The sequence below is a fragment of the Rhinopithecus bieti genome, unplaced genomic scaffold (assembly GCF_001698545.2).
Source record: "Rhinopithecus bieti isolate Rb0 unplaced genomic scaffold, ASM169854v2 scaffold_22040, whole genome shotgun sequence".
Classification (NCBI taxonomy): Eukaryota; Metazoa; Chordata; class Mammalia; order Primates; family Cercopithecidae; genus Rhinopithecus; species Rhinopithecus bieti.
Window position 1 is genome coordinate 585,379 of NW_016811527.1, and position 26,150 is coordinate 611,528.

Below are 26,150 nucleotides of genomic sequence, written 5' to 3' on the forward strand. Positions count from 1 at the left end.
ACCAGACTTGGTTGTGACAATGTAAGCTAATACTACTGACATTTAGGAAGTGGACTCAGAGGAGCTAAACATCCTACAATATTCTGGTTATTTCCTACCAAAAAGGCATACCGCTAACATTGAGACACAGACGGGCATTTAAGAACAAATGTTTTTACTTAAAACAAAACAAAACTTGCCTTGATCAAGATATAAGAATATATTCTCAGGAAAATGTATGTTGGGTCTAAGTATCTTTCCTCTTTTGGATGGTGTTTCAAATTATTTCTCAGCTGTTCTTCATGGATCATGATTGGAGTTACGACATTTTTCCTGACTGCAACAAAGGAGACACATTTCTTCTCCATTTTTTTATTGTCTTTGATGTTTTAGTAGATTCAAGGAACAGATGTAAAACAGCTGAGATACACACACACACACACACACACACACACACACATATATTATATATATATATATAACCAGAAGCTTTCATCTCTACCAGAGAAATATTTTTAATACATGAGAAAAAGTCAGTGGAAAAAATGGCACAATAATTACTCTGAAGAGTGGGGATAGAATGCCAAGTATATTGGAAAGAATAGGCTATATTCAGGGAGGGGTCACACCTTTCATTACAAAAGAAAGGAAAAGGATGGATGTTACTGCCAGTAAATGATGATAACAGGGAATTATATTACTCTTGCTTATTCATCCTATTTTCTCAAACCCAAACCCCAATCTCTCTACCACAATCTAGACTGTTATATTCAGCTACATTATTAACTTTGCTATTTGAATGATTATTTTATTACCTAAATATTAATAAATCAATAGCTGACGTTTTGACCATCACCCCCAAACCTGCTCCATCCACAGTCCCCACCTCAGTTTACTAAACTGCCTTTACTGTTGTATAGATTAAGAAAACTGGAGTTATTCTTGCCTTCTTTTGTAATCCATGTTAGTGCATCAGGAAATTGTATTGAGTCTGTTTTTAAGAACATAAACAAAATAAGATCGTTCTTTATCTCTTCCACTGCTATAATCCTGTGACAAACCACCATAAGTTATTACTTGGATTATTGTAATGACCTGCCAATTAATTAATGCTTTTTGTTTTAATTCTTACCCCAGAAAACTGGATTCTATTGCAGATAGTCTTTGAAAAACCAAATGTGTTATTGTCATTCTGCTCAAAATGTTGCAATGTTTCTTCGTGTCATGCAGAGTAAATACCAGATCTTGTAATTGTCTTCTCTGAGACCCATCTTAGTAATTTCCCCTTTCACTCTGTTCTGAGCACATAGGTATCCTTACTGCTCCCCCAGTACTCCAGGCATGCTTTCACCTTATAATATATGCACTGGAAATATTCCTGGAACACACTTAGACTTTATATTTTCATGAATAACTTCTTCATCTCTTTCAAGTCTTTAGTTACATGTTACTCTTTCATTGAAGGTTATAACTAATCACATTATTTAATACACATTTACTTATACTTCTGATTTATCTTACTTTTTCTTTCTTTTATTCAAGTAGTAGTACTTCTTTCCTTTACTTATATACTTATCCTTTTCAACAAGATACTTTATTCAGTGATATAGCCTAAGTGCCTAGAAGAGGGTTCTACATAGGACAGGAGCTCAGGAAATAATCGTTGAATGAGTGAATGAATATGAAGTTGAGAGGGAAGGTTATCCGCATAGAGTGATTTAATTTAATTGCTTTTCAATCTTCTACATATTTTTCACCTCAGAGCTTTTGACACAGTTAGTCTTGCCCTCTACTTGGAAATATTTCTCCATATCATCAAGGTTTCTCTCCTACCACTTTAGAAACTCCACCTAAATATGTTTCCTGCCTTTAAAATGTTGAAGAACTTCACTTCTTATTACAGAACATGCTCTGCAATCACTCTGGATGCTTTTTTTAAAAAATCGTATGCATTTTAATATAACTTATAATTTATAAAGTAAGTATTCCCACATATACATCTCTATTGACACATGTGAAATTACAGAGTCTTGCAAGTCGCAGCTGGAACTGTAGCTGGATATCTTCACTTTAATTTTGTTGTTTTTTTAATCTCCATACTGCTAACCTGTTCTCTCTTTTTATTTTATCCTGTGCAGAGACACCATAATCATATATTTAACATGTACATTAACTTTTGTTACTTTCATCATACATATAAAACAAAGAAAGGCTTTTATACTCAACTAAATCCGCCATGATTGGCCTATACCTACCTCTCTAAAGATATTTTCTACAAATCTGATTCTTACTAAATCTGCTTAAGCCACAGTGGCTTTCTCAATATCCTCATCTCAGAGTTGTTTCAGTTATTGTTCTTATATCTTACTGTCCCCATATTTTATCCTAGTGCTTGTTCACATGCTACTTTCCTAAATGTTTCCTCCCTACCTAAAATTGCATCAACTTCTATTTTTCTCAGTCAGTACTAACCCAGTTGAAAATAATACCATATTTTTGTTAATGGGATTGTTTACCCCAATTTTCTGTTTTCTCATCAGGCTTCATGTGGGTAAGGATCATGGCTGTTTCATTTTTCTATAAAAAATATTTGGTGGAGGCCGGGCACGGTGGCTCATGCCTGTAATCTCAGCACTTTGGGAGGCCAAGGCAGGCAGATCACCTGAGGTTGGAAGTTCAAGACTACCCTGACCAATGTGGAGAAATCCTGTCTCTACTAAAAATACAAAAATTAGCCAGGCCTGGTGGCGCATGCTTGCAATCCCAGCTTCTCGGTAGGTTGAGGCAGGAGAATCACTTGAACCTGGGAGACAGAGGTTATGGTGAGCCGAGATTGCACCATTGTACTCCAGCCTGGGCAACAAGAACGAAACTCCATCTCAAAAAAAAAAAAAAAAAAAAAAAAAAAAATTGGTGGCCATTATCCTAATTCACTTATAAGAGAGAACATGCAGTATTTGCTTTTTCTTTTCTTATGAGTGACAGCTAAACTTGCATATGTTTAGAGACAAAGAGAAGAACAATAGATGCCAGAACCTACTTGAGTTTGCAGGGTGGGAGGAGAGTGAGAGTGAAAAACCTTCCTATCAGGTACAATGCTCACTATAAGGGTGATGACATCATTTGTGCACCAAACCCAGAGAAATGTAATTTACCTATGTAACAAACCTGCATACCTGCATATGTACCCTCAGAACCTACAATAAAAGTTGAAAAAGAAAAATATATATTTTATGTATACATATATACATATACATACATATATAGTCTCATATAAAATAAAGAATGCTTAAGAAGAGGATGGAATGCCATAAGACAGAAGATGCACAGGTATGTCAAGGGTCTCCAAGATCACCTTCAGGCTCAGTGATTCACTAGAGGGACTCAAGAAAGTTGTTATACTCATGTTTACATTTTTAAGAGTGAAAGAATAGGGCCGGGCGCAGTGGCTCAAGCCTGTAATCCCAGCACTTTGGGAGGCCGAGACGGGCGGATCACGAGGTCAGGAGATCGAGACCATCCTGGCTAACACGATGAAACCCCATCTCTACTAAAAAATACAAAAAACTAGCCTGGCGAGGTGGCAGGCGCTTGTAGTCCCAGCTACTCGGGAGGCTGAGGCAGGAGAATGGCGTAAACCCGGGAGGCGGAGCTTGCAGTGAGCTGAGATCCGGCCACTGCACTCCAGCCTGGGCGACAGAGCAAGACTCCGTCTCAAAAAAAAAAAAAAAGAGTGAAAGAATATAGATTGCAATCAGCAAAAGGAAGAGTCTATGGGACAAGGTCCAAGTAAAACCAGACTCAATCTTCTAGGTGTCTTCTGTTGATAGAATTTCAAGGACCTGTTTAGATCTCCCAGCAACAACTTGTGACAACACATGGAAAGCTAAAGTATTATCAATCAAACAAACGTACGCAGCTTTGGGTGTCCAGAGCTCAAATTGGGGTCTGACATGTTTTGACTGTGTTCCCACCCAAATCTCACCTTGACTTGTAATTCCCATAATCCCCACATATTGTAGGAGGGATCCAGTATGAGATAATTGAATCATGGAGGCAATTACCCCCATGCTGCTCTTCTTGTGATAGAGATTCAGGTGCTCTTATAAGGATACCCCAAAATTTGGAAGCAACTTTGAAACTGGGTAGCAGGCAGAGGTTGGAACAGTTTAGAGGGCTCAGAAGAAGACAGGGAAATGTGGAAAAGTTTGAAACTTCCTAGAGGCTTAGCGAATAGCTTGGACCACAATGCTGATACTGATATGGACAACGAAGTCCAAACTGAGGTGGTCTCAGATGGAGATGAGGAATTTGTTAGGAACTGGAGTAAAGGTCATTCTTACTATGCAAAGAGACTGGTGGCATTTTATTCCTGCCCTAGCTGACTGCGGCACTTTGAACTTGAGAGAGATAATTTAGGGTATTTGGCAGAAGAAATTACTAAGTGTCAAAGCATTCAAGAGAAAACAGAGCATAAAAGTTTGAAAATTTTGCAGCTTGACAATGGGATAGAAAAGAAAACCCACTTTCTGAGGAGAAATTCAAGCCTGCTGCAGAAATTTGCATAAATAACAAGGGGCTGAATGTTAATCACCAAGACAATGGGGAAAATGTCCCCAGGGCATATCTGATACCTTCACAGTAGTCTCTCCCATCACAGGCTCAGAGGCCTATGAGGAAAAATATGGTTTCCTGGGCTGGGCCCAGGGCACCCCTGCTGTGTGCAACCTAGAGATTTGGTGCCCCATGTCCCAGCCACTCTAGCCATGGGTAAAAGGGGTAAAGGCACAGCTCAGGCTGAAGCTTGAGAGGGTTCAAGTCCCAAGCCTTGGCAACTTCCACGTGGTGTTGAGCGTGCAGATACACAGAAGTAAAGAATTGATGTTTGGGAACCTCTACCTAGAATTCAGAGGATGTATGGAAATGCCTGGATGTCAATGCAGATGTTTGCTACGGGGTGAAACCCTCACTGAGAACCTCTGTGAGAGCAGTGGACAAAGAAAATGTGGAGTCATAACCCCAGACAGAGTTAGGTCATAATCACTGACAGAGTCCCCACTGGCATGACCTTGCAGAGCTGTGAGAAGAGGGACATCATCCTCCAGAACCCAGAATGGTAGATCCACCAACAGCTTGCACTGTATGCCTGGAAAAGCCTCATGCACTCAACACCAGCCTGTGAAAGTAACTGGGAGTGGGGCTATATCCTGCAAAGCTATAAGGGAGCCAAAGCTCAAAGCCATGGGAGCCCACCTGTGGCATCCTCCTGACCTGGATATGAGACATGGAATCAAAGAAGATTATTTTGGAACTTTAAGGTTGAATGACTGCTCTATTGGACTTTGGACTTGCTCGGGCCCTGTAGCCTCTTTGTTTTGACCAATTTCTTCCTTTTGAAATGAGTGTATCTACCCAATGCCTGTAAATCCATTGTATCTAGCAAGTGATGTTCTTGCTTTTGATTTTACAGTCTCATAGGTGGAAGAGACTTGCCATATCTCAGATGACATTGTGGACTTGGACTTTTGAGTTAATGCAGGCATGAGTTACTACTTTGGGGGACTGTTGGGAAGGCACAATTGTGTTTTAAATTATGAGGATATGAGATTTGGGAGAAGCCAGGGATAAAATGATATGGTGTGGCTGTATCCTCACCCAAATCCCACCTTAAATTGGTAGTCCCATAATCCCATGTGTGGAGGGAGGAACACAGTAAGAGGTAACTGAATCATGGGGATGGTTACCCTCATGCTTCTGCTCTTTTGATAGTGGTGAGTTCTCATGAGATCTAATGGTTTTATAAGGGGCATTTTTCTCTTTGCTCTTCACTTCTCCTTGCTGCCGCTATGTGAAGAAGGATGTGTTTGCTTCACTTTTTGACATGATTGTAAGTTTCCCGAGGCTCTCCAGCCATGCTAAACAGTGAGTCGATTAAAGCTGTCTTCTTTACAAATTGCCCAGTTTGGGGTATGTCTTTATTAGCAGCATAAGAATGGACTAATGTAGGGTCCTACCACATAGGCATCTAGTCCCTGCATGACTGACTTTGGCTACTTAGGTTCCAGTCCCTTAGGATGAATACATTCAGCCACCATAAATCACAGTATAAGCATAAACTACCTTATCACACTGGTCCTTCAGGACCAAAGCTTTAGGGATACATAAACACACTTATCAAACAAACAAAATATTCCTTTTTTTTTTTTTTTTTTTTTGAGACGGAGTCTCGCTGTGTCGCCCAGGCTGGAGTGCAGTGGCGCGATCTCGGCTCACTGCAAGCTCCGCCTCCCGGGTTCCCGCCATTCTCCCGCCTCAGCCTCCGAGTAGCTGGGACTACAGGCGCCCGCCACCGCGCCCGGATAGTTTTTTGTATTTTAGTAGAGACGGGGTTTCACCGTGTTAGCCAGGAGGGTCTCGATCTCCTGACCTCGTGATCCACCCGCCTCGGCCTCCCAAAGTGCTGGGATTACAGGCTTGAGCCACCGCGCCCGGCCAACAAACAAAATATTCTAAGATCTCAGATATTATCTTTCTTCCTAAACTGTCAAGCTACTCTGTTTTCCTGAATATGTAGAGTTTGAGCAACCTGCACATGCTGATTTAACCTTTTCCTCCAGAAAAGTAAGTTTAAATAGAAGGAGCTACTATTTTTTTTTAGGCTTTGATGTTCTCTAAGTACAGGTTTTAAACAAATAAAACCTCACTCTTCATGGAAATGATATGTGCAAATGTCAGTTTCCATGACTTAGAGAAAATAACACCAGTCCCCAAACAACAAAGTGCAATTTTTAATTACCACAAAATGTAAACTGTAACTGCATAAAATATAAAGTTTGCTGCTGTTTCTGCAGCCCACAAATTACTATGTACACAATAGACTCATGTCCTTATCAATGACTAATCACAGCTTTTCTTGTGATTCAGTTTACACACAGATAACAAATGTGTAGTGTTGTTTTCTTATCTCCTAGTGATAAACTTACATGACATCTTACAAAAATGAAACCATATATTATATATAATACCATTATATAGTAATATAATATAGTATTTTAATAGAGTATAGTATATATTAGTAGTATAATACCATTATTGTATTATATATACTATTGCCTATGTAAACCAAAAAGTATCTGAAAAAAGTCTCAATTTAGAACATTTATTTAATATTTTGCCAAGGTTAAGGACATGCCTGTGACATAGCTGCAGGGGGTCCTGATTACATGTGCCTAAAATGGGGGGAATACAGCTTGCTTTTATACATTTTAGGGAGACAAGAGACATTAATCAATATGTGTAAGATACATGTTCATTTGGACCAGTAAGGTGGGACAACTCTAAGTGGGGGCTTCCAAGTTATAATTAGATGAGAGTCAAAGGTTATATTATATTCAGTCCTTGATAAAGCCTTCCACTGAATACACAATTTGAGTTCTTGATCAGCTTTCCACTGAACACACAATTTAGTCTGGCTCAGTGAATCTGCATATTTACATAAACAATGGGGCAGAGGAAGTAATCAGATATGCATTTGTCCCAGGTGAGCCTCAGAGGGATGACTTTGACTTCTGTCTGACCTTTGCCCACAAGGAATTTCCTTGTGGGCAAATTATGAGGGAGATATGTAGCTTTTAATATTTGCAGCAATCATATTTAGAAATATAATGGAAGGTATGTTTGTCTGACATAGCTCCCAGCTTGACTTTTGCTTTGGCTTAGTGATTTGGGAGTCCTGAGGTTTATTTTCCTTTCACATATATAATATATTATAATATATATAATCTCTATTTAATACATAATATGTAACACCATATAGATTTTACAGGTGAAATGGCAGATTGTGGCAAGGTCGACGCTGCCACTGACTGAAAGGCTCTAAATAAGCAGCCAGAGTTAATTTAGTGAAGGTGAACTTATCAATGTAAATAAGGAAGCTGATTATGGTAAAAGACTGGAGACGACATACAGGAAGCAAAAGCAACGCAAAGCTTCACATTCCAATAACTCTCAAAGATATTTCTTAATGTTGGAAGTGTAAAGAATAAAATAGTGGGAGCTGATCCAAATTTAGAAAGGAATATAACAATTCTCTAAGGCATACAAAAAGATTCCAGCTTTGTGGTGTAAGTTGTACAACAAGAAGGCAATCAATATTCAAAATATTCTTGATAAGTTTTTTTACAAAGAAATAAAACATTTAATTTTTTAAGTTTAAAAATTAGTGTACTAAATAAATATTAGTTTTACTATTTCTTTATTTCCCTATATATTTTGCACCCACAGTAAGAGCATTTTAAAATTTTAATAAATATTGTATAGGTCATGGAACAATCATAATTTTTCCCATTGATTATTAAGGTTTATTTGCGCAGTTTCAGCTTTCATAGTAATTTTTGTGGTCTCACACTATTCTGCAAAGTGAAGTCTGTTTGTATCTTAAAGTATCATAAAATTCTACTTATTTCTCTCTTTCTTCTCCTTTACCTTATTGATTGCTAAAGGACAGGACTTCAATTTGCATATTCTATATAATAAGTACCAGATAACAAAATTTGAATAAAAGTAAAATAATCCAATGAGCATAATTGATTTGACATAGACAAGTAGTTAACACTGAAATAAAATATGAGATAAGTGACTTAAAAATGTACATGTCGGTGCCATCCTGGACTTTTAAAATGTATTTATCCCACTAAAGCAAATATGTACCTAACAGGCTCAAACAGTTTAAGTATATTCACATGCCTCAATTCCCTAATTAATTTCCACCTGCACATGCCATTCTGCAGTTTCTCACTGTATCTCTATAAAACTGCATTTTTTCCTTAAGCTCCATATATCCTAACAATGGGTAGAAGATTATATCAGTTATCTGTTGCTACATAACAATTTACTCCAAATTGATCAACTTAAAAGTTTCTAATGACTGAATACTGCAAGTGGCTCAGCTGAATTCCTCTGGCTAAAGTTTCTTGTTTTTTTTAATCATGCTGTTGGCCAGGGCTGGAGTTTTATCTGAAGGGCAACCTGGGGAGGGTGGAATGTCAAGTTCATTCATTTGGTTCATGGAAATATTTAGGTCCTCAAAGATTTTGAATGAAAAGCCTCAGTTTCTACCTGGCTGTTGTCTGGAGCCTCTCACTTCTTGCAGTTTGAGATTTTTCATAGGGTATCTCACAGTATGACAAATGTCTTCCCAGAAAGTGAGCAAGCCAGGGAGTGAGAAAGAGCACCTTAGATGAAAGTCAACAGCCAATTTTGTAAAGTAGTTTTCCAAGTAATGTCTCATTACATATGCAGTACTTTACTAATTAGTAGCATTTCAAAGAGTCCAGGTCACACTCAAAAAGAGAACATTCCACAAGGTACAAATACTAGAAATAGAGATATTTAGGAGCCAATTTAGAGACATCTTATCACAAAGGCTTTTCAGATCTCAATATCAACTTATTGATATTTGAGGCAGCATCTGTTGATTTATAGGATTTGGGATCTGAGGAATAAGATCTGATTTTTTTTTGGCAAGCCTCTTGCCTATCCATTATCAATAGGCAAAGGGGAAATTATTGGCCTCTGTATCATCTTCCGTTGCCCACAGGCCCATGAAGAGTGTATTGGGAGACTTTGAGCTTGCCAGTGGTGGTATAGACAATTGAAAAATAAAATTTATTTGAAAATATAAATTCTTAAATTATCCAGATAAAAATTATCTTGTAATATGTAGAGGTTATCAGAGAATATTGTTTTTCAACTTATTTTGATTTACTACATACACATGCCTACATACAAACACATACATCTATGAAGAGATAAGCTACCAATTAATTTTATGATTAAAGTAAAAGTAGTAAGGACTTCCCAAAGTAGGAGGCTATTCAGTCGAGAAAAAAAACATGATAAACTTTCAGGATATCAAAACTAGTCAAAGATGTTTTTCTTTATTCCCTGATCAAAACAATATTAAAGAATCATGAAATGTAATGCATAATAGATTCAGAAGTATTATGCTTATTCTTTTACATTAACATACTAAGTATAATTTCAAAATGAATATGGATGAGGAGGTTGTTTAAGTCATTTATTAAACTAGTAAAAATTGCTGAAAAAAATCACACCTCCATTATCTTATGTGATGCTATGTAGAAAAAGAGTAACATAAGAGAGTGAATAAATTATCTCAATTGGACATTCCTGTAAAACTATAATGACCTCCTAATAATACCAAATATAAATACCATTGATAAAAATGTTAATGGTATAAACTAGGGAAAGGCCATTGTTTGGAGCAGGCAATAATATCATGGTCTAGATTTGTTATAATTTAAAATAAAATCTACGAATTTAGGATGGCTGGCTGGCTTGAAAATAGGAAGAAGCCTATAAATAACTTTTTTCTCAATGCAATCAAGAGTATATAAAATAAGAAAATTTCCAAAACCATAATAGTTTCCTTTAGTGAATTGTGTTTCTGCATACATTGTCAAAACTTCTTAATCCAAAATTGAAATACATGTTAACATAGGAGGGAAATGATAGCTTTGGTTGCTGCATCTGTTGGTTTTGGGATCCTCCTTGAAAAGAGTGCTTTATCTGTGCCCAACGCTTGCTTACGCACTTTGAATATGTTAATTTTGGTGCTGGGTAAAAATTATTATATGCTTGAGGCTGCTTTTATAATTCAAAACTTTGTGTTTGATATTTTCAGTTAGAATATATCTTTTGTTTGACAGTAACAAAATTAATCAATATACAGCAAATCAAGCAAAGTTTTTCACAGAGGCTATTCTCACTGGAAACTTGTAAGCTTTTGTATTCGTAGCAATTTGAGAATTTTATATATTAAGAAATGTATACATACATTAATACAACTTGTTTGAATAAGGTGGAACAATTTCAGAATTCACCAAAATTCTATTTTTTTCACTCTAACTGTGCATTCATCAACTATAGGTGAATATTGTTGCTTTAAAAGGTAAGCCCTTAATTTTGTTGTTTTGTTTTATAGATTTTTTTCATAAAATCATATACATCTACAAGCTATTTTAGGATATGATGAAAGGTAATAGATGTTGGATGAAATTTTAGGTGCACTCAAAGCTTTGAGCAGAACTATAACTACTGCCCAAGGTTATTTATAGATTCAATGCCATCCCCATCAAGCTACCAATGAGTTTCTTCACAGAACTGGAAAAAACGGCTTTAAAGTTCATATGGAACCAAAAAAGAGCCCGCATTGCCAAGACAATCCTAAGTCAAAAGGACAAAGCTGGAGGCGTCACGCTACCTGACTTCAAACTATACTACAAGGCTACAGTAACCAAAACAGCATGGTACTGGTACCAAAACAGAGATATAGACCAATGGAACAGAACAGAGTCCTCAGAAATAATACCACACATCTACAGCCATCTGATCTTTGACAAACCTGAGAGAAACAAGAAATGGGGAAAGGATTCCCTATTTAATAAATGGTGCTGGGAAAATTGGCTAGCCATAAGTAGAAAGCTGAAACTGGATCCTTTCCTTACTCCTTATACGAAGATTAATTCAAGATGGATTAGAGACTTAAATGTTAGACCTAATACCATAAAAACCCTAGAAGAAAATCTAGGTAGTACCATTCAGGACATAGGCATGGGCAAGGACTTCATGTCTAAAACACCAAAAGCAACGGCAGCAAAAGCCAAAATTGACAAATGGGATCTAATTAAACTAAAGAGCTTCTGCACAGCAAAAGAAACTACCATCAGAGTGAACAGGCAACCTACAGAATGGGAGAAAATTTTTGCAATCTACTCATCTGACAAAGGGCTAATATCCAGAATCTACAAAGAACTCAAACAAATATACAAGAAAAAAACAAACAACCCCATCAAAAAGTGGGCAAAGGATATGAACAGACATTTCTCAAAAGAAGACATTCATACAGCCAACAGACACATGAAAAAATGCTCATCATCACTCGCCATCAGAGAAATGCAAATCAAAACCACAATGAGATACCATCTCACACCAGTTAGAATGGCAATCATTAAAAAGTCAGGAAACAACAGGTGTTGGAGAGGATGTGGAGAAATAGGAACACTTTTACACTGTTGGTGGGATTGTAAACTAGTTCAACCATTATGGAAAACAGTATGGCAATTCCTCAAGGATCTAGAACTAGATGTACCATATGACCCAGCCATCCCACTACTGGGTATATACCCAAAGGATTATAAATCATGCTGCTATAAAGACACATGCACACGTATGTTTATTGCGGCACTATTCACAATAGCAAAGACTTGGAATCAACCCAAATGTCCATCAGTGACAGACTGGATTAAGAAAATGTGGCACATATACACCATGGAATATTATGCAGCCATAAAAAAGGATGAGTTTGCGTCCTTTGTAGGGACATGGATGCAGCTGGAAACCATCATTCTTAGCAAACTATCACAAGAACAGAAAATCAAACACCACATGTTCTCACTCATAGGTGGGAACTGAACAAGAGATCACCTGGACTCGGGAAGGGGAACATCACACACCGGGGCCTATCATGGGGAGGGGGGAGGGGGGAGAGATTGCACTGGGAGTTATACCTGACATAAATGATGAATTGAGGGGTGCTGACGAGTTGATGGGTGCAGCACACCAACATTGCACAAGTATACATATGTAACAAACCTACACGTTATGCACATGTACCCTAGAACTTAAAGTATAATAATAAAAAAAAAAGAATTAAACTTGAGGCCAGGCGTGGTGACTCACACCTACAATCTCAGCACTTTGGGAGGCTGAGGTGGACGGATCGACTCAACTGAGGTTAGGAGTTTGAGACCAGCCTGGCCAATATGGTGAAACCCTGTCTCTACTAAAATTACAAAAATAGCTGGGCATGGTGACAGGCTTCTGTAATCCCAGCTAGAGAGACTGAGGCAGTAAAATAGCTTGAACCTGGCACGTGCAGGTTGCAGTTAGCCAAGATTGAGCCATTGTACGCCAGCCTGGGAGTGAAACTGTCTCAAAATTTAAAAAAATAAATAAATAAAAATAAACTTGAGGATTTAATGGTGCCCTACCCTGCTGCAATAGACTATTTAATATATTTCTCACCAAATAAATATATTCTTTAATATTTTGTTCTCATTTTAAAAATTACAAAAACTGTGTCTCCTGTGGCTATTTTGTCAAATTTAATATAATTGCAATGTTTTAGAATAAATATATATACATTTATTTTTGATAGTAGAAAACAATGAACTGTTTTCTGGATTTATTTAGGCATATTATTTAGTATGCTTCTATTATAATTTTAAAATTTGAATATTTAGTTTCAAGCAACAATTATTAGAAAATGTTTTGTACACTCTATTTGGAGATACGTTTTCTAAAATTCTTCATGAATTTAATATGTTGATTATTCTTCCAGTATTTTTTATACTTATGGCTGCTTTGCAAAATATAAGATAATTTATCTTAGATTATCTTAATATATGATTAAGGACAGAGAAATCTGAACTTAATAAAAAATGTAGGAACTGATTTATACGTTTTTAAGAATTGACTTTGTTGGATCTTTGGAATCTTGCTTTTTTCCTCTACTCTGAGTGGTTTAGTTATTCAGACTTCTGCACTGCATAGGCATTTTGTTCCCATATATTTTCTCGTTGTAACTTTTTTCTTCAGCATGTTCTATCCTTATTTAAAAAGGGGATTTTAGAATGTTAGCAGTTTGAATTTCAATAATGTGGTTGCTAGGAGAGGGGAAGGTATTCTAAGATACGGGTCTCTCTTTTTTTGAATTTAAACTTTGAGTACAAAGGCTGAATAGGAAACCTACATGTCTTCATTATCACCTCTTTGGTAGGGTAAAAATCCATATCCTGAATATGACTTTACTATGTCACTAAGCAAAATTTGAGTTTTATTTCTGTATTCTATCAACAGGCAAATAAAATTTTATAAAGAAATAGCTTTTTAAATGGAGAGATATTTCTGAACTTATTACCCTTTGAGTGTTTCATTATCCTCTTACTGAGGTGCTTTGTGGTGCTAACATTTTAAAGGCAAAAGATTTTGCTGAACCCAAATAAAACATACAAAGATTTCAGGAATCTATTTTGGATTTTAAATAGTTATATTTAGTTGAAGAGATTGAAATGACCTATTTCTACCTAATCTTTTCATGTAGTCACCATAAACTATGTCTGTGTGTGTTCAAATGTGTACGTATATATAAAGTTTATGAAAAGTATTTCATATTCATTTAATATTTCTCTTCTTTCTATTATTTGCTTTTATTTAATTCAGGTGAATAATCTATGTGTATGATACGGCTTGGCTGTGTCCCCACCCAAATCTCATCTTGAATTGTAGCTCCCATAATTCCCACGTGTTGTGGGAGGGACCTGGTGGGAAGTAATTGAATCCTGGAGGCAGGTCTTTCCATTCAGTTCTTGTGATAGTGAATGAGTCTCACAAGATCTGATGGTTTTACACAGGGGGCTCCCCCTACACAAGCTTTCTTGCCTGCTGCCGTATAAGAGGTGTCTTGCTTCCCCATTACGTTCTGCCGTGATTGTGAAACTTCCCTAGCCATGTGGAACTGTGAGTTAATTAAACTCTTTCCTTTATAAACTACTCAGTCTTGGGCATGTCTTTATTAGCAGCGTGATAACAGGCCAATACAGTATATTTGCACGTCCATACACACACACACACACACACATATATATATATATATTTTGTTTTTAAACTTGTGTCTATAACTTTGTATAAAATTACATTTTACAGCCAGGTGCGGTGGTTCATGCCTCTAATTCCAGCACTTTGGGAGGCTACGATGGGTAGGTTACGAGGTCAGGAGTTCTAGACCAGCCTCGCCAACATGGTGAAACCTCGTCTCTACTAAAAATACAAAAATTAGCCAGTTGTGGTGGTGGGCGCCTGTAATCCAAGCTATTCGGGCGGTTGAGGCAGGAGAATTGCTTGAACTCTGGAGGTGGAAGTTGCAGTAAACCAAGATTGTGTCACAGCCTGGGCAACAGAGCAAGACTCCCTCTCGAAATAAAAAGAAAAATTACATTATTATGTATTTGGAAAGATAGAATAATTCATCAATAAGAAGACTAAAATTATTAATATATACCAAATTACAACCTGTCTTTCTTTTGTCACAGACAATATGTACTGAGAAAATTATTTTATTCAGGCTATTGCAATAGAACGAACATTCATTAATGACAAACATCTTAAAAAAAGAAAGGAGGCTTACAGTAGTATAGCTTCAGGTACAAGGGAGTCATCCCCAAGACGTGGGGGAGTCACAGGGCAGAGTGGACAGTAAGTCTTACCTGAAGAGTGGAGGTGGTAGTTCTTGGCATATGTAAAAAGTAGGTGGTCCTTGGACACAGAAAATGGTGAACAGATGTCTTAACTTTTGTTATTTTCCAGAAGCACGGGGATCAGCTAAAGTCCAGCATTGCCGTAAGTTTGATAATTATTAACCTAAAAAAGAAAAGAAGGTGAAATTACATTAAAAGTTTCATTAATTAAGTGAATCTTGATTATGGCACTTGGAAAAAATAGCAAACGTTTACTAAAGGTGTTTTACTGGACAAATGTTTCACTGAAGATATTACAGTTTAGCTTGAGTACATCTTATTCACTTGACTTTCGACATATATAAATAAAAGAGTATTTGGTTATTGTTGTGACTATATAATGTCTTCTTTGAAAAAATATTAATTTAAGAGCCAAGCAAGCTTACCATTTCAACGAAATGAGCCAGAAAACACAACTTAGGACCAAACTATCTCTTTAAAAAGAATTATTCTTCTTAAGAATAAAAACTGAGTTACTTTTCATGTATTAATCTATGTAAATTTCCAGTCTTTGTATTAATATCTTTTAAAATACATTGCCATTTTTACTGAATGTTTTATGAAACATTGAATACATCTAAAATCAACCAGTTTGCACTTAAGGACTTCATTATATTCCTTCAACTATATTTAGAAATGTTAGTAACTTATTCCAAAGAAGTACATAAAATGTTTATCATGTATTTAAAATATTAGCTTAAAATATAATGTATTTTGCAGCCTACTCGGTGTTAATCAAAGAGTAAAATGTAACGATATTAAAATACTAAAAGATTCATACTAATATAATAAGCATATTTTAAATTCATACAAGAAAGTTGAAGATTAAAAGTATATTACAAGCAGTAATATCAACACACTAAATTAATATAATAAGATATTCAGCATTACAAGAATTACTCCCCATTTCATCAATGAATATATTAGACAAAATGGAGTACAGAAGTTATTGGCTAAGATGTTTAAAAGGATGAAAGCCCAGAAAGTATAGATTTATGATCAATTCTGAAAACAGCAATTTACTAGAAGATGGGAAATATATTTACTTTTATATTTTTATTTATTTATTTTGAGACAGAGTCTGTCACCCAGGCTGGAGTGCAGTGGCCTGATCTCAGCTCACCGTAAACTTTGCCTCCTGGGTTCAAACAGTTCTCCTGTCTCAGCCTCCCGAGTAGATGAGATTACAGGTGTGTGCCACCACGCCGACTAATTTTGTATTTTTAGTAGAGACAGTGTTTTGCGTTGACCAGGCTGGTCTCAAACACCTGACCTCAAATGATCTGCCTGCTGCCTGCATTGGCCTCCCAAAGTGCTGGGATTACAGGCATGATCCACTGAGCCAGGCCAGAAGATGGGAAAAGAATATTTAGTGAATAGGAATTCAACAAATTGCTTAAATATGTTAAAGTATAATTGGTATATGGCAGTATACAACGTTTCCAGTATAAGAATCCTAGCTCCTGGAATGTCTGTCTATGAAGCCTATGATGCTGTGCAAAAGGAATATTAATAACTGCTAAACATAAGATTTGAATTAATACACTTACTGGATAAATACACAAAATATCTAAATGTGTATATGTAAGTATTTTTATTAGAAGAGAAATTTTAGAGATATTTGCCTATATGCATAGACTTAAAAATATATAAATGCAGTTTATTTGGTACAATAAAATCTGAGTAATAATTTTAAAAGAACAGAAGTAAAATTTCAGAAATGTATACTCCTGAAAAACACTAGTTTTCTAAACTCTACGGAACAGTATTGCTGCATTTTGAATTTCTTCAAGATTTTATAAACTCTTACATCACTGGCTGTGGGCCCTGGCTCATTTGCGCTAGATTTAATTTCAGAACAATAAAATAGGACGCATTTTTTGCTTTTAAGGTTTAGTAAATTTTTAAATTAAATTTGGCCTCTGTTTTTTTTCTTCATTGAAACACTTTTAATTATTCTCTTTATATAAGGTTTTGATTTACTCATTTTATTCAAATATCTTTTATTTGATGCCTACAATTTATCAAGCTCTATACTTAGACTATAATGATGAACAAGACTAACACAAGTGCTGTGCTAATGGAAAACTTCAATATCATAGAAAATGTATATTTATCATGTAATACATTTCAATTATAATAATTATAAAGAATTGAATTTCAGCATTCTATGTGAAGAATTAATAAAAGAATCTATATAGGTTTGTGTTCTCATGCAAATACGCATATAAAGGAATAGTAAGAGTTAAATGGCTTTTCAGGAACAGAAAAACTGACCTAGGGCTTGAAATAACCATGACAAATAAAGGAACCAAATGAAAGTCAATATAACTAAGGTATGGAGAGTTAAAGGAATAGATATGTGAAAAGATCCTAGAAAGTTAGACAGAAAGAAACCTTTCCTGGATGGTATTATTGGCCAGATTTTGGGTCTGTTCAAATATCACTAGGAAGGCCTTGAATTGTTCTACACATCAGATGACCATCAGTTTTACATTTACGAAAGGAGATCCTAAAGAACGAAGAATAACAAAGTAGGAAGAGTTAATTTTGAAACATCACTTAAGAGAATATTACAATAATCCAGAGGAGAAATGATGGCCACTTGGCAATGAGGAACAAGGTGGTGGGTGGGTTTCAGAGGTATGTATGATATAGAATAAATTAGATTTGTGATAGAATTGATGACAAATAAGAGAATCAAGAATAATCCCAGATTTGGGGCTGAGGGAAAACCATTATGTAAACCATGGTGTAATTTCCTGACTTAGGGAACACAGAAAATATATGTTTGGAGAGGAGATTTGTGTTAAACAGGTAGTGCTGGTGAGACGGTTCAAGGTGGTTGTCAGTAAGAAGCTCCATATTTAGGCCCTAGAGCAACCTCAACTGGATATATGAATATGAGAGCTCTCACAAAGAGATTTAACTGAAATAATGAGAGTAGATGCCACTAAAATTTTTTAAACTTCCACTACAAATTTCAGAAAAACTTTAATCATTAATGAGTGTATAAATTAAGAGAAGCTGACAAGACACTACAAAGGAATGTCCAGAAAAATAGCAGGAAAACATAAAATGGTGTTTCATGGAAATAGAAATAGAAAATTCAAGACAGATAATATTTTAGAGAAAACAAGGTCAACCCTATAAGGTGCTAAAGTCAGGGCAAGACAAGTTAGGATTAAGGTATGTACATTGCATTCATGATATGAGGTCTTTAATAACCTTACTTGAGATAAGTTCCGGAAGAATTATTCAGGCAACCCCTTGAAGTGTTAAGGAATGGATGGCTGATGAAGATTTGCAAATAGCGTGTGTAAAGAACTTCATAGAAAAGTTTGCTTATATTAACCCCATAATTAAGCATTTTGTGTGCTGAGCATCTTTGTTGATTCTAGTGGTTTCAGTAGCAGTGTTCTTCCAAGTTAAGGAAACATTTTTTAAAAGGCAATTATATCTTTACAAGATACACAGAGCTGGGGGCTTTGTGGAAAGAATTGAGGTCAGGAATTCGAAACCGGCCTGACCAACATGATGAAATCCCACCTCTACTGAAAACACAAAAATTCGCCGGGCGTGGTGGCAGGCGCCTGTAATCTCAGCTACTGGGAGGCTGAGGCAGGAGAATCACTTGAACTCAGGAGGCGGAGGTTACACTGAGCTGATACTGCTCCATTGCACTTCGGCCTGGGCAAAAGAATGAGACTCCATCTTAAAAAAAAAAAAAAAAAAAAAATCACATTAATGTAGTTCTGTATGACAAAGTGCAGGCTATACACAGATAAAGATAGGTGCTGTGCTCTCTAGAGATAATGGAAAAAAAAAAAAAAAAAAACAGTACGTAATCCATCAATGAAGAAGCTGAAAAAATAACCACAAATGTCTAAAACACATGAAAAGGAGAACTAAAAGGCTTATTCCAGACCTGCAACGTGGTGTCAGGAAAATATGAATCAAAAGGCCCAGAAATGTAGAAATACTTAAAAGAACTGCTCATTTTCTGTTGTTCAAGGTTGTTCTCTCAACTAAGGCAGCATTTTATGTGCTGGTTTCATATACTGTGGATTATCCCTCTGATGTGTTTGAAGCACTTTAAACCTTGATAGATTTATGGATGTTTACTACTTTAATGTGTGTAACTCTATTTTGTCTTATCACTTATCTTAGTCTTCTGCATTCATATAAGAAGATAAAATTACACTTATATGAAATTGTAATGTTTCCTAATTAAATGCTTCCTTCATGAGATCAAGGCAAATGTCTGCTTGCTAACTAGTCTATGTTCAATGTCCTTCTGGATAATTACCATGTTAGAAAACTCAATAAATATTCATTGAGAAATTTGAATAATAAAATAAAAAAAGATGGATAATTATTATCCATTATTTATATTATCAAACTTATATTTCATATATTAAATAAGAATAGAAATGAAATAATATTAAAAATTAAATATTCTATAGCCTCTATAGGGTAAATCCCATGTGATTTTCTGACTGTAGAGTAAACAAAATAGGTATAATCCCTAAGGAATAAATCTTTGTGAAGGCAAATGTGAATGAATATATTTTACCGATGGAAACAATGTCTTTGAAATATTAATCATATCTGGAAATAATTGGTTTAATTTAGTTTTAAATTATCAATTATGTAACACAGGGTGCAAGCTTGTCTCTGTGTCTCTGTCGATATTTCTCAGAAAAAAAAGAGAAACATCTATTCTAACTTAAATCTGATCTGATCTTTTGATCTTCAAATTAAGTCCTTCCAGGAAAAAAGAAATACAAAAGTCCCTAGGGTTAACAGAATAACTCAAAACATAATCCCAAAGATACAGTACCTTCAAAGCTATTATTTACTGAAAACTTATACCAGTTGCCATGGAAGTAATCCCTATTAAGTTCATGTGTAGAAATAACATTTAGTGTAATTTAACCAGAAGTGGTATAGAATAACACAGAAGAAAAATAAAAATTGAATTCTGCTGTGAAAATTTAACTAAGACGTTTGATATTCTAATAACATGTATTATCCATTGTCAGTGTATGGTAATCAGATTATTTCTTCATTAGAAAGAGTTCATAAAATTGAAAGAAGCTTAGAGTAATTTTGTAAGTTCACTATGTTCTTGAAAACAACAGACTTACAGGGGAACATATTCAACAACTTACTGAAGATTATCAGTTATCCTTCTATAATAACTGGGTCACCAACTTGTGCAGAATGTCATAGATTTTATTTAGAATGTTTCATTTTGTAATTTATTGTATCCAATATCTTGCAAGAGATTAAAATATTAACAAATTTAGATGGTTTAGATGAATACCAGCATACATTTTTCAATTTGCAAATTATAATTCATTTAGGGATTATTTTCTATGAATAAATAATATCATTTATAATAAAGTTTCAAATTGTTTTTCTCAGAATGGTCGAAGTAACTTTTTGTTAATTAACTATTATCAGAAATGATTGATAAACCACTCATAATTTATTAATGTCACAAATAATTATAATTTATGTGATTTACAATTATGAATTTTGTATAATTTATTCTATATTTTCAATTTATGTCATTCTTAGGTACTTTCTTAATTATGAATCAAAACATATAGAGAAAGCAATAAAATATTTTATTACATTCCTAGGCATTAACTATCTTCCTTATATATTCCTTGATATAATTTATGACTTAAATAAAACATGTAACTCTATTTAAATAAAAACTGTAAAACTATATTTTAAAGCATGGATATTGTTTTGAAATTATGTATATATCATTTTAGATAAAATATTTAATTGTATTCATTTCAATAAATTATTTGATTTTGATTTTCTATAGAGTCTTTTGTGGTCACACATTTAATCACAAAAATCTTGTTAATTACATAATCTTATTCATAGAAATTATAGACAGGAACCTAAGCAGAAGATGTTATTGCCAGTTGAACTATGGACGCTTTGTTGTATGACTGTATTTACAAATTATTTGACCTCCTTTAGATTTGGCCTTATGTTGAACACAGGCAGCCTATGCTAAAATAGCCTTCTTTACATTTGTTTTCTAATCAGCACAAAACAAAACCATCAACTTCTACCTGGAGAATTGCTGTGAATTTAGAATTTGCAATAAGTGTTGAGTTTTCAGAGTGAGAGAAACAATTTGTATTCATTTAGCCTATTTATGTAGAAAAATGTTTGGTCTTGATCATACTCTAGATAATTCAGTAATATTATTCAGAATGATTTATAAAATATTTTCAATTTTTAGCCTTTTAGTTTGTCTTGGATGAAATTTGAGAACATACTTTAACTTTGTTCAAAATTATTTTATTTCACTGTCTAGGAAGATAAAATAATTACAATTTTTATGTGGATCTTGATGATTACACATGGCTTAAAAATTATTAGCACAATTATTCTTTGAAGGAATGTTACTAACCTTAAATTATTAGACAACATTATACTATGAAAATCAGTTTAAAGCTTTTTTTCTGAAAAAAAATGGGCATGTTATCAACTCTAATTTTGGAAATCGTGACCACGTTTAAATGTATATTATTTAAACACAAAGTTTTGTAGCTTTCTCAGCCTTCTATGAATGAATGCACACATTTTTAACCTTTCATTCTATTACTATATATATATATATTTGAAACAGTAAGTATAATTTATTTTTTCCTTAATCCATATATTTTTAATAAATCTTTATATCACGAATTTAACATTGTTATTAGTTGTCCTAGCATATCTAAAACATTTTTTTGTCTAAACATTATCCAGCTCTCGAGGATATTTGATTTTTAAACATTTTATTTTATAAAAGCAGTCTTATCTGACAAATGTTCATTTTATATTAGTGTTTCATTGATGATGACTCTGTCTATTTGATAAGTAAAGTTCATGTCCCACGTAAAGCAGAATATTTGTATACAATTTTAGTTACTGGCATTTTTTTCTTTTTCTTTTTTTTTTGCTTCTGATTTTATGAAAAGAAGTCCAAATTTGAAAATACAAGTAAAATAACCCAAACTAACATCAACACAGGAATACTTACTAAATTCACTTTTAAATATATGCATAAATTGCTATCTAGTTTTTAATTTAAGACTATAAACTTGAATGATGGCAGAGTACGAATATATAGCCTGACAATTGTCAACTTACAAGACACAATATTACATTTATTTAAGTGAACAAAATTTTCCATATTCTTTCTATTATTTGTAATCATCTGAATAAATAATGCTGAAACTATGTTTTCACGATGTAATTAAGACAGGGAAATTCTAGAACAAACTCTAGGAAGGCATTTATGACTAAGTCTTCAAAACCAATTAGAGCAAAAACAAAACTCGAAAAGTTTTAATCTAGTTAAACTAAAGAGCTCCTAAAAGGCAGGAGAAACTATGAACAGAGTAAACATACCACTTACAGAATGGGAGAAAATATTACCAAACTACGCATCGGACGAAGGCCTAATAGAATCTACAAGGAATTTAGAAGACCAATCAAGAAACAAATAATACCATTGAAAAGTAGGCAAAGGCCATGAACAGACACTTCTCAAAAGAAGATATATAAGCGACCAAGAAACATATGGAAAAATGCTCATTATCACTAATCATCAGAGAAATTAAAATCAAAACAGGTGATACCATGTCACGCCAGTCAGAATGGCTTTTGTTAAAAAGTCAAAAAATAACAGATGTTGACTGGATTGCAGAAAAAAAGGGAGGCTTATATGTCCCGACCTGCAGGACAGTCGAACGGGCCCAGGAAGGGGGAGTGGGAATGGAGGGGACAAGACAACACAAGAAATGGAGACAAGACAAATAGCCTGATGAAGTCTCGTTTATTGAGTGTAGGGTCATGCCTTATATAGGCTGGCAGCGGAAGAGGTTGGGCCAGGGCGGTGACGGAGGGCCGGGTCTTCTCAAATTACAATCGCGCATGCGCCGTGGGTTTGTACTGTTCCCGGGCGCGGGATCGCGCCTGCGCCCTGGGCTGCATATCTTCCTGGGCGGGAAAATGTTTGCGCGTGCGCGGGAAAGGTTGGCACGCGCGGGAAAGGTTGGTGCGCGCGGGAACAGTTTTGGCGCGCGCGGGAGAAACTTAGGTGCGGGCGGGAAAATCTTTGGGCGCGCGCGGGAAGGGTTTGTAAATAAAGAACCCGGGAATGTGCCCTCTTGTCTCCGCTTTGCGGAGATCAACAACAGAGGTAGGCTAATTCCGGGCCTCATGGCTCCGGACACTTATACACTGTTGGTAGGAATGTAAATTAGTTCAGCCACTGTGAAGGGCAGCTTGGAGATTTCTCAAAGAACTGAGGGTTGAACTACCATTCAACGCAGCAGTCACACTACTGAATACGCGAAGATAGATGAATATTCTACCTAAAGACACATACACCTGTATGTGTATCACATCAGTATTCACAACAGCAAAGACACGGAATCAACCTACATGTCCATCAACTGTGGAATGAATAAAGCAAATGTGGTCCATATACATTATGGAATACTATGCAGCCATAATAAGAAAAAAATCATGTCCTTTGCAGCAATTTGGATGCATCTGCAGGCCATTAGCCTGAGCAAATTAATGCAGAAACAGAAAACCAAACATTGCATGTTCTCACTTATAAGTGGGAGCTAATCACTGGATACACATTGACACAAAGAGGGGAACAGTGGATGCTGGGGAGAACTTGATGGTGGAGTGTGAAAGGAGGAAGAGGACAGAAAAACTACCTATCAGGTACTATGGTTATTATCTGGGTGACAAAGTAACCTGTACACCAAACCCCTGTGACACACAATTTATCTATATAACAAACTTGTACATGTACTCCTGAAACTAAAATAAAAGTTAAAAAATAAAGAAAAATACAGCATTTCAGATCCCACCCTGGAACTACTGAAACAGAGACTCTGGAGGTGTGGTCCAGCAACTTACATTTGAAGTAATAATTGATGGTATATTTTTTCCATCCTTTTAACTTTAAATCTATGCATGTTGTAGAATTTGAAGTAAAGTTTCCAGTAAACAGCATATGGATAGGCTGTGAATTTATCCTCTCTGTCAATTGCTTCTTTAAATTGACATGTTTAACCAAGTGCAATAAAAAAAAAATTACTGCTATATCAGAGAAACATTTCCCATTTTATTATTTATCTTCTGCTTGCTTCCCCTGCTTCTTATTCCATTGTTTCTCTCTTTTTTTTTGCCTTCTTCTTGAATACTTGAAAATTTTTTTTAGAATTCTATCTTAATTTTTTCATAATGCTTTGAGTGCATGTCTTAGTGTATTTGCTGTGTGTACTACTTTATTCATACAACTCTTAACACAGTCTAATGGTATCAACATTTTAACATTTCAAGTTCAGTGTAGAAGACTGACTTTCATTCAAATCTTTTACTTTCTGACTTTTAATTATCATTTTTATCTGATAATGTCACTATTTAGTTTCAATCATCAATATGAATTATACAACTCATGAAGATAGCATATTGCATGAATTATACAATGAATGAATTATCCAACTTGTGAAGGTAGTCTATTGCCTGTGTCCACATATCTATTCTTTCAGTTGAATTTCCTTCCTGGTGATCCATGATTTGTTCTTTTATAATTTTTTTGCTTTATGAAGAATTTCCTTCGGCTATTTTTCAGTGATGTCCTCAAGGTATGCTACCCAAATTATTTTACTATTTCTTTGACATGGAATGTCTTCGAGTCCCCTTCATTCATGATAAAAATTTCACTGGATATAGAGTTCATAGTCAATAGCTATCTTATTTCTGCACTTAAAAATACTGTGCAATTTTTTTCTAGGCACCATCATGTCACTTGAGAAGTATGCTGTCATTTGTATTGGTAAGTAATGAATCATTTCTCTCTAGCTATTTTCAAGGTTTTGCTTTGTCTTCAATGTTCAGAAATTTCACTGTGACATGTCTTGTTGGGTTTTAAGGGGTCTTCATAGTATGTGGGGTTTCTTTGAATTTATCCTATTTACAGTTCACTCAGTTTCCTAACTCTGTATATTATGTATTTTACCACATTTACAATGTGTCTAGTCATTATTTCACTGAATTATTCTGCAGTTCTATTCTCACTTCCCTATTCTTTGATTTTAATGATACAAATGTTGGATCATTTTTTCTGCCCCATTTATGTAACTACTGCAAGATATATAGATGGACCCTGACTTATGATGGTTCAATTTAACATATTTTTGACTTTATGCCTGTGCAATAAAGATATGCATTCATTTAAAACCACACATTGAGAGCCTATACAACTATTGTGTTTTTCATTCTCACTACAGTATTTAATAAATTACATGAGATATTTAACACTTTAATATAAAATAGACTATTTGTTAGTTTCTTTTGCCCAACAGTAGGCTAATGCAAGTGTTCTGAGAACATTTAAACTAGGCTAGGCTAAGCTATGACGTTCTGTAGGTTAGGTGCATTATATGCCTTTTTTTTACTTATAATGTTTTCAATTTATAACAGATTTATTGAGTTGTAACTCCATTGTAAGTCAAGCTGCTTCTGAATTTATAATTTTAATGGAGCTTAATAGGTGTAAAATTAATAAAATGGGGAAAACATTTGAGTTGTGATTCAGTCTATTTTAAATAAAAGTTGTTAATTTACTAAACTATATATATATATATATATATCTTAAAATTAACCAAGAATACATTACTTGTGGTTTATTAGTAGGGTCATAAATTGCATAATAACATAAATATAAAATATTTAATATAAAATAAC

The 26,150-nt window shown here is 34.9% G+C and overlaps 1 long non-coding RNA gene across 1 annotated transcript in view; it reads right to left on the reverse strand.

Moving 5' to 3' along the window:
• Nucleotides 1-208: 208 nt before the first annotated feature.
• Nucleotides 209-26,150, reverse strand: part of LOC108543491 (uncharacterized) — a 26,786-nt gene continuing 844 nt past the window's right edge. The window contains exons 2-3 of the long non-coding RNA XR_001889586.1: nucleotides 15,327-15,480; nucleotides 209-316 (exon numbers count right to left, since the gene is read on the reverse strand). This is a non-coding gene — a long non-coding RNA (uncharacterized LOC108543491). The remainder of the gene's footprint in view (nucleotides 317-15,326; nucleotides 15,481-26,150) is intronic.